Source organism: Lagopus leucura, unplaced genomic scaffold (genome assembly GCF_019238085.1).
Source record: "Lagopus leucura isolate 7727_CA_CO unplaced genomic scaffold, USGS_WTPT01 Super-Scaffold_100159, whole genome shotgun sequence".
NCBI classification, from domain to species: Eukaryota; Metazoa; Chordata; class Aves; order Galliformes; family Phasianidae; genus Lagopus; species Lagopus leucura.
Window position 1 is genome coordinate 4,529,430 of NW_024962335.1, and position 10,663 is coordinate 4,540,092.

Sequence of the window (10,663 nt, forward strand, 5' to 3'; positions counted from 1 at the left end):
ACTTTCACTTAATTGATGTAGCTTTATTGCCCGTTGGATGATTAACTCATACTTTCTGTTTTTAACTAGAATAATTGTTTAATATTTAAAGTAAGTATTAATATTTAGAGTTTATCCTTTTTTTTTTTTTTTTTGAGAGAAAGAGAGAAGGATAGATATACTTTTAATTCACAACAAATTGCTAGTGAGCAAATATACACAGAATACTAATGCACTTCCATATATTCTTATTCTCATTAAATTGTATAGTTCTGACAGCTCAGCGGTAATGAGAAGTTTATGTGTTCTCTTCTGAAAAAGAAATAATATATATATAGCTGAAAATTAAATCCATGATTACAAGAACTGTATGACGGTTTCTAAGATTGCAAAGAGTATGACTATTTAAACGTGTGAAGGAATACATTTTTCTTAATATGCTGTACATGAGACTCATTTACACGCTATCTTTAATATGAATGACAGAAGAAAATTTGCAAAGGCCTAACTTCATTCAAAAAGTCAGTATTTTGATGTAGCTGTTATTTTGGACACAGGACTGTAGGTAATGTGTATACTATAGCCACAATAATTTTTTTAATTAATTACTTGAATTTTTTGTTGTCCATATTTGAAGATGAAAACTACTGCTATACTGGATTCCCAGAAACCTTTGTTCCTACTGAAGAGGAGATACATAAGTATTCTTGAGCTCTCAGACTTTAAGCACATAAGCCAATTTACACACATTAGGCATAAGAGGAAGTAAATTTATGGACTAGAGTTCCACCTGGCTTAGAAAGCTTCAGTTAGTAACAGATGAGGCTCTTCTCAAAGAAGAGGAAAATTGCCCTTTTAGGGAAAAAAAATATCTGTAGAACAGAAATCTTGGCAGCATTGAGAAAGAGGAACCTGATTTAGAGAACCTACCTATATCTATCTCTGTCTAAAAAATCTCTGTATCTCTACTCATCTCTGTATTTCTGTATCTATATCTCTAACACCTACATCTAACTCTATAATTAGAATATAAAAAATAAGAATCAATTTCTACACATACATAAGCGTATAAGCTACTTACTGTGATGAAATTGTTAGAATATTAAAAATATATGATTACAACCTCCCTGTAGTAATTAGAGCTTCTGACCTAGACTTGTTTAAGACCATTAACCATCATGCTCACATAAACTGCAGGAATTTCCAAGTCTTGTTTCTCCACTGCTTGTGTAAGAAGGATAACTTGACACATGGCCTCTGTTTCTCAAAAAGTTTTTTTGAGAGCAAAATTAATTTAGATAAGGATTCTCCCTCATCTCTAGACTGCACATTTATGAATCAAAATACACAAAGTTTATAGAAGCATGATCCTAAAATCTAGTAGGAAGGGATCACTTTAGGATTAAGAAAATCTGATGTCATGATTTCATGGTTTTTCATCCATATTCTACATTATAACATCATGCAGTGTGCTGGGAGTTAAAGAGCTTTTCCTCACCTAGGCCCATCTGCCTACATTTTCCCTTCCCTCCCCGCTCTTACCGGGACATGGATCCACGAGTCCATTCACAGAAATCAAGCTGAACCATGATACCTGATTCCTTTTCCTACATTCCTTTTACCTTCTTTGCCATTTTAAAACAATAAACTTAATATGAAATGTCCTTAGATCTGCTTAGACTGAAGTATGAGTCTAAGTAAACATTCTCTAAATTTATGTTCCTAAAAATCAAAGTGATTTAAGTTGTTATCTATTACCTACAGTCTTTTAAGAATTTATTAAAATATTTATTTAACTTTAACTTTGTTGAAAGCCTGGTTTTGTTACATTAACTTCATATGTTTGTATATATTCAACCTTAAAATATTTACAGTTTGATTAGCAGAATAGTTAACATAGTCAATTCAGGTAATATTCAGTTCTTTAGGCATCTATTAGTCGCAACAGTTCAAAAAATAAAAATAAAATAAAATAAAAAAAATAAGCAGCTCCAACAACCCTTTGGATTACATTATTTCAACCACACACTGAACTGACTAGATTGCTGATAGAATTCTCTTGTTTTAAGAATTATCTGCATTTTCAGTATTTGATGCATCATTATCCCCATCAAGAGGAAGTATATCCATTGCTAAATGACTCTTCCTTTTCACAAATGCATAGCAAAATAAAAACTCTAAAGTAGTTAAGATATCTTTAAGAAAACAGTCAACCAAAATAACAGCAACAGGATCCAATTTTCAAGCTACTTAATTTCAAAAAAAATTCAAAACAGAAGGAACTCAAATGCAGAAACTGAATGACTTCAGCTGAAAAGGGAATTGGGCCAAATGACTCCAATTTGTCACAAGTACAGAAATCTTACAAATGCATTCTCAGAATATTTGTACATTAATTTTGAGCACAGAAAATTGTTCCATCAAAACAAAAAATGAAAGATTTTGTGATTGTGATTATTTCCTATTTCTTATTCAAGTATAAAATGCATATCAAGGCATAATTTACCTTTCTAGTCATGTTGTGGATAACTTTGTCATTTGTCAGGCAAAGACTCCAGTGACTGAAAAAAGGGAAAAATCACTCCCATTTTTTTATGAAAGGGAAAAAGGAAGACCCAGGAAAGTACAGACTGGTAGTTTCTCATGGAACAGATCTCTTAGAAACTATGTTGAGGCACATGCACATCCATGAAAGCCAAAACAACTTCACCAAGGGAAGAAAAATCTTGATCAATCTGGTGGCCTTCTATGGTGGAGAGAAGATGTCAGTAGATAAAGAAAGAGTGACAGATATCATCTACCTGGATTTCTACCAGGCCTTTGATATGGTACCACATCACATCCTTATCTCTGAATTGGAGAGGTATGGATTTGAAGGGTGGAGTATCAAGTGGATAATGGATTGGTTGGATGGTCACAGCCAAAAGTTTGTGCTCTATGGCTCTATGTCCAGGTGGAGGATTGTCACAGGTGATGTCTAGAGACCAGTGGTCAACATCTTTATCAGTGACCTGCATAGTGGGCTCAAATGCATCCTCAGCAAATTTGAGGATAACACCAAACTGAATGGTGCAATTGATACAATAGAAGGAAAGGATATCATCTAGGGGAACATGGATAGGATTGAGCCCATGAGATCCTAATATGATTCAACAAGGTCAAGTGCAGTGTATTGTACTTGGGTCAGGATGATCCCAGAAATGTCTACAGACTGGAGGAGAACTCATTGAGAGCAGCCCTGCAGAAAGGGAACTGGGTTCTAGTGGATGAAAAGCTTGACACAAGCCAACAATGTGTATTTGCAGACAAGAGGGCTTTCTGTAACTTGGGCTGCAAAGAAAGAGGGCTGGCCAGTAGGGAGAGGGAGGTGATTGTCCTTCATAACTCTGTCCTTCATGAGTCCCCATTTAGGGGCCTGCTTTCAGGCCTGGGGACCTCAGCACAAGAAGAATGTAGAGCTAGAGAAGCAAGTCCAGAGGAAGGCTACAGAGATTATCAGAAAGCTGGACACCAATCCTTTGAAGAAAAGATAAGGGAGATGGGCTTGTTCAGCCTACAATCAAAGAAGGCTCTGGGGGGACCTCACTGGCATTCCAGTACTTAAAGGGAGATAGAGAGAAGGACCAACATTTAAATGGCGTGATAATGATAAGACCAAGGGGAGCAGCAGCTTTAAAATCAAGGAGGGGTGACTCAGATTAGATATTAGGTGGAATTTATTTATTTACTCAGAGAGTAGTGAGGAAGTAAAACAGGTTGCCCTGAGAAGCTGTAGATACTCCATTCCTGGAGGTGTTCATGGCCTGGTTGGACAGAACCCCATGCTGTATCGTCTAGTGGTTGGCAACCCTGTAGGGGTCTGTGGGGTTGGAAATGGATGGCTGTTAATTTCCTTTACAACCAAAGCCATTCTATGATTCAATGATACTGTGAAAATATAATTTTTGATTAAGAAGATTTTCTTGGTATTTCTTTTATCTGCTTCAAAGCAAATAGAACAGTGGGCCTCATATGTTATTTACATCAGGATTATATAGTTCAGCAGCTTTTGTTGAAGACTGCAGAAAATTCAGTTTCAATTTGACTCCCTCTTAAACAAACAGCAGTAATAGAAGGCTATTTTTTTTTTTTCAGCAAACCTAGAAGGAAAAATTATTTATTCATAACATACCACATAAAATTCATTAGCACAGATGTTGCTGCCTGCACAAAGAATTCCAAATGAACATGATGGGTTATAAATTTAAATTAAAATTGATTGGTAACCCAAATCTTAATGACTACAGAAACAGTGCTATGTAAAGTCATGACACTGTGTATAGCATTTCTTTTTCATATGCAATTTTAAGATTTCTGTAGGTATAGCACCAAAAATAAAACTATGAAGCTATTTTACAAATGAGCAAAAACACATAGGTGTCATTAGTGATCAGAAAACCCACTTAATAAATCAACTTGCCTAGTGGACTATTCTCTGCCAGTAGGAACTGCCTTGTTTCTAGTGGACTTTCCTTACACATAAATTCTGTTTGTTTGACTTCATTTTCACCTGCAGTTCAGCTGTGTGTATAATACTGCTAACATATCTATTTAAATTCTTAAGATCACAAATTAATCTGTCCATTTCCAGAAGCAATAAACAAATATTCAGATACAGGCAGTGTATTATGCTGCTAAAAATATTTTGATAAAAATGAGCATACATTTTTTAGTTTTTATTTGAACTCTGGTTGATTGGCGTAGTTTTCTGGAAGCATAATCACAATTCATATGTTTATTTCAATCTCAATTGTAATAATAAATTGTTAACTATAATTTGAGCATCCTTTTTCATACTTATTAGTCATGTGTTGTATTTGAAACATTCAGAGATTACATTGAGGTGAAAGAGTATATTTCTATGAGAGAGACTGTACTTTGAATACAGAAGTACAAACTACTCCTGCTACTACCATGTATTTCAAAGAGCAATTTACTGAGCTTCTTTCCTCTTTGAATCAGACAATGAAACTTTTAGTTTTTAACTGAGATGGTGTAATTACACTTAATTTTGTGACTAATTCATCTGCAGTACCAGTTACAATTATCATGACCATATGGTGCAGCAGTTATTTTATTACCTTCTGAATATATATTTAAGTGATGAACCTACTGAATATATATTTAGCTGATGAACAGATAATAACTACTAATTTGGGGAAAATATTCAGCTTGGAGATATAATTGGAAGTATAAAAACTCAGATGTAAAGTGGGACAGGCATAAGAGAAAAGGAGATTCAAAAAGGAATGGCAAATTTTCAATCTGGATGCCCACATTTTGCATTGACACTGAAGAGTAAGAAACAGATATTTGATAACTTACATGTTTAAAAATATGGGGAAGAAAATGTAAAGTTAAGGGTGAATTCTTTAGACATAATGATAAAAGTGAATAATATAACAGTGGCAAATTTTGAAATCCATAGTTTAACATAAATAAATAAAAGCTGCTTGACTATGTAGATATTTAAAATAACCTCTATAGACCAGAAGAAGGGAAGAGGTTATGAGTAATTTGCAGATTTTATTATTTGTATAGTATGAGTCATCTTTAAGAAGTGTAAACGAGAAATCTGTACTATGCAAGGATATAATTCTTTGTATGTCATATATTTCAAAAATAAACCTATTTCAAATCTAGTTTTACAGAATTATAAAAAATAATAGAACTATTACCTTATACTTCTGAGAAAACAGTACGTAAGCTCTTAAGAAGATATAAAAAATTCTAAAAAAAATAATAAAAAAAACCCAGAAATATAAAAACATACAATTTCAGGTGGCTATTACTTAGTTAATTAGAAATGTAAAAAATGTTTTACTGCCTGATATGCAACCATCAGGGTAGAAAGAATTCAAAGAGATAGAATTTCAATAGGATACTCCACTGCAAACATTCAACTAATTGAATCATTTTTCACTTTTTTTTTATGAATTGTGGTTGTACATCTTTTCCTGTTCTGTTAATAATATAATAGCTGTACATCATTTGTTAATGTTCTAGAGAATATCTTTGATATAACCAGGTTCATTGTGCCACACTAAATAGTTGGAGCACTGGTTATTCTCCAATCTTCACATTTCAATTGAAAATTAAAGCTTTTCCTTCAGCTGAGATTCTTTTTGTCAGTTCGAATTACAGCTGACAATATGCACAGCCAGCTGCTTAAATTTCTTTCTGTAAAAGCTGTTTTTATTTTCATGTTAGTTTTTTCTACACTGCTAAATAAGATCAGAATTCTGAGTCCCTTCAGTTCTACTGCTACAGGAGAAAGAATGAAAAAGGAAAGTGCAGTTTGGCTATAAGTATGTGCTGTTCTATGATATGTACATGAGATATGATATATCTGACCCTTCCAGTGAAGAAACAATGTTGAGACTGTGAAGGTAATTATTTCCGCGTGTCAATGTTATTTTTGATCAAATGTTCCATAGAAGAAAGAAGACCTGAAGAATAGTGACTGTCTTGAAGGAAAATTCCCTGACCTAAACGAAACCCATGCTAACTCACCATGTCAAATCAGAGTGAGAGAAACTTGTTCCTAGAGCACTTACAGTTCAGAAATTATCTCTTTTCATTGTTCTGTTCTCAGAGGCTGTATAAATATGACAAAATATTCAGTCATGGACACAGAAAGTCTTCCGTGATTAAATTATTGTCCACGAAAATATATATTTTCAATAACCTAATATTTTCTTCTAGTTTAAATAATTTCTGACATACTTGTTTTACCTTGTACTGCATAATATTATATTTATATATATATCATACTTACTATATGCGTAATATAAAGGTACTGAAAGTTGTAAGAAGTATTGCTACAGTAAAGTAAATATAGGAAAAAATCAAACTCCCAATCAAAATATTTCTTATTCTTCTTACACACTGTGTAGAAATAGTCTGTAATAACCCCAGAAGAATCTTATAAAAGAAGTTCTTATGAAGGAGGACTGCCTTTTCACTTTCATAAATTAAAAGCAAACTGCTAGTAACTTAAACATACATTTACAGTCACAAACACACAAAAATAATCATATTGAAGTTATGCCATTATATATATTTATTCAGCTAGGATAATTTATACAAAATTTAACTAGGAACAGAAAAATTAAGTAGCACACTGCTACGTTTGGTAGTATATCTTCTCTTTGTAAAGCTATTTTTAAAATGTCATTATTTTTTCTTTCTGTTATTTTTATTATTAATATAAAAGAATGCAAAATAACAGAAATCACTGAATTTAAAAGCAATTACCACATACAGCTGTAGAGGTATTCTTATCACAAAAGGACAGGAGTGGATCAAATAGTTAAGAAGATGGAAATATTTCATTAATGAGTTACCTGCCTCAAAGAATGAATTAATGGTGATGTCAAAAATCTTAAATAATAAGAATCCTTCAGTAGCCTACATCCTTCTGAATGATCTTTCAGTGAATAGAAATCAAAATTCTTTTTTTCTCAAATTTTAATCAATAACCAACATTTTTCAAAATATCATGAATTGTTTGTACTTATTCTCTTCATGAATGTTCTATATAGAAGTCAGTCTTCTAATATGAGAGATAGTCCACTTTCATGATCATGATCATGTCCTTTTTCAGTGTAGATAAAATGATAATGATAATTTGATAGAAATTTCATTTAGTTTACCAAATCTCCCTAAATGGAGGTCATTGTAACTTGAAAATGGATAGCTTCTTCTTTTTTTTTTTTTAAATTTGTTCTTCCCTTCCCCCCCCTCCCCTGAAATGTATGTAATGAGTTCTCTGTAATGACTAACTTATGTTCTCTCTCTGGAAACAAATTCATTGATAAGTGAAAACAACTATAGAGAATGTGAAAACAATGGAGGAGGATAGAGGATCTGTAAACAAAAATGGTATTTTACTTGGAGCCCATCTTGAGATGCCAAATGCCTTGACTAAAAAGATTACATTGATCCAAACTGGATAGTATACTAGATTTTTTAACGATGTTTTCTTTTAGCTCACTAAGCATCAAGAGCCAGTTTTGCAAACATAATAGACTAGCTTTGTTCTTATCACTTTTGGAGTCCTCTAAATCAGCAACATACGATCTTTCCCATTCTATTCTGTGTCATATCAATTAAACCAGCATCACTGGATGATCTCATGAGACCATCTAAGTGTTTATGATTTCTAATTTTTTGATTGCTTGGTATTTGAAATATCCCTCAGGAGTATCATCAAAAAGCTTTTAGTTAAATTTTCTAAAAAGGACATATAGTAATTTTTTAGAGGTGATGTAAGGAAGATTGTCCAAACTGAGATGAAGTTCAAAATCAAAATAGAAATACGGTTTAGAAATACTTCTATGCATAGGAATAGTTCACTATTTGTAATTATGTAAATTTTCCGGTTGTATGGTTTGATAAAGTATACTGGTGGGACCAGACAGACAGTTGAGTTGTAATGAAATTGTACATACATCAATATAACGATAATTAGAAATCACTGAATTTTATTGAAAAATTTTGAAAGAAAATAAAGCTATTCAAGGTTTCACCACTGCAAAGGTAATTTTCTTTTGTTTTTAATAATATTGCCTACTATGTCTTTTGGACATCTCGTGAGCAATTAAAGACATCTGAAAACATATTCTATAAGCTTCTGTGTATGAAAATTTGAAAAAAAATATATGGATAGAAAAGCATGTTTATTCACTTCTGGCTATTGCATTAAATCTTTAGGTCAGAAATAGTCCTAAGCATGAACCCCAGATGAAGAGCTGTGCTATTCTTCATACAAATTGGGAGAGACTTTCCCTGATTTTCAAGTGCCCTTGTTTTTACACATATGTTCAATCATGTATCAAGTGTTCTCTCTCCTACACCAAAACAGAGAGAGAGAGAGAGAGAGAGAAAAGAAACTTGGACTTATAAAAGCTCTCAGATTTGAAAATTTGAAGAAAAATTCTAATGAGAAAAAATATCCAGGTAATTAAATGCAAATAATTGGTTTATTTTACAGTATTCTTAAGAGAATATTAATCTTAAACTAAGGATCTTCCCTTTGAAATCCTTTGACATTTGAATAGGTATACTTTTTGAAGGTCTTCTGTATTTTCATATTTATATTTATGAATTCAGTCCCGAAAGCAGTAATTCACAGTTTGTTTCATAATTAATTATTGCTAAAACAATATTGACATACCCATATGAAAATGAGCTGTTGGAGAGGGTCCAGAGGAGGGCCACTAGGATGATCAGGGGACTGGAGCACCTCCCCTATGAGGACAGGCTGAGGGAGCTGGGCTTGTTCAGCCTGGAGAAAAGAAGGCTGCAGAGTGACCTCATTGCAGCCTTTCAATACCTAAAGGGAGCCTACAGAGGGGAGGGGAATCAACCCTTTGAAAGGGTTGATATGTGTAGGATGAGGGGAAATGGTTTTAAGTTGAGGGAGGGAAGATATAGGTCAGACATCAGGGGGAAATTCTTTACCCAGAGAGTGGTGAGGTACTGGAACAGGCTGCCCAGAGAGGTTGCGGATGCCCATCCTTGCAGGTGTTCAAGGCCAGGTTGAATGGGGCCCTGGGCAGCCTGGTTTAGCATTAAACGTGGAGGTTGGTGGCCCTGCATGTGGCAGGGGGGTAGGAGATTCATGATCCTTGAGGTCCCTTCCAACCCTGGCCATTCTGTGATTCACATTAGATAGCAAGGATGTGAAGTCATGAAAATCCTGCAATTAATACTAACAAAGCTCCACACATGGTAAATACCTTCTTGACACAAGACACTGAACTTCCATTCAGAAGGAGGAGAAACACAAGGAATATTCTGACTTTTAAAACATGTAGGCTGCTCTGAAAGTAGTGACTCCTATTTATTTGCATAGAAAGTACAAAAGATAGAAAGAACACACTAAAGAACACAACAAAGAGCTCTATCTATTTGATAGAGCAAATTCTTAGCAACAAAACTCTACCTTTCAAAATAATCACCGTTATACATTGTCAACAGCAATGAACAAGAGCCTGAATGTCCTACTTGTAAAAATCTGCACCTGCAGCAGTGGTCCACAGATACCACTGATGAAATACACTACCCATCACCTCACTGGGCTCATTCTACTGACTGGTCTCCATAAATGTTTAGCAAGCATTGGTAGATGTCAATGGGGGCATTTTTTCCTCATGGAGGAATTCATTGACACATTTTTACTTCATACTCTCTTTCACATCAGACGCCGTTCTGTCAGACTGGTCCTCTTCTGTTACCTGCACCTCATGGCAAAAGAATTCAATGGAATATATCACTACTTTCATACCACCAACACCCACCTCTGAAATCATGGGCTGACATAATAAAATAAGAGGCATTACTTTCAGAGCAGTCATATTGCATTGTAGATCCGTGGTCTGTAGTCTTGGTTAATAAAATATATATGTATATAATCACTGTGTAGGTCGCATCCCTTTAGATTCTTAATTAGTGCAATTTTCTTTATGAAAGAAAATTTCCTTTTCTTCTCTACTTGAGAAGTACAGGGCCAGTAGTTCTGTACTTTGAACTGATGTACTCTGCAATTATGTATCAACTTTGCTAAAGCATATTTATTAACAGTGAATAAATGAAAGGGCAAATAATAAGTGGGGTGTGGGAGAAACAGTAGCTTATAGAC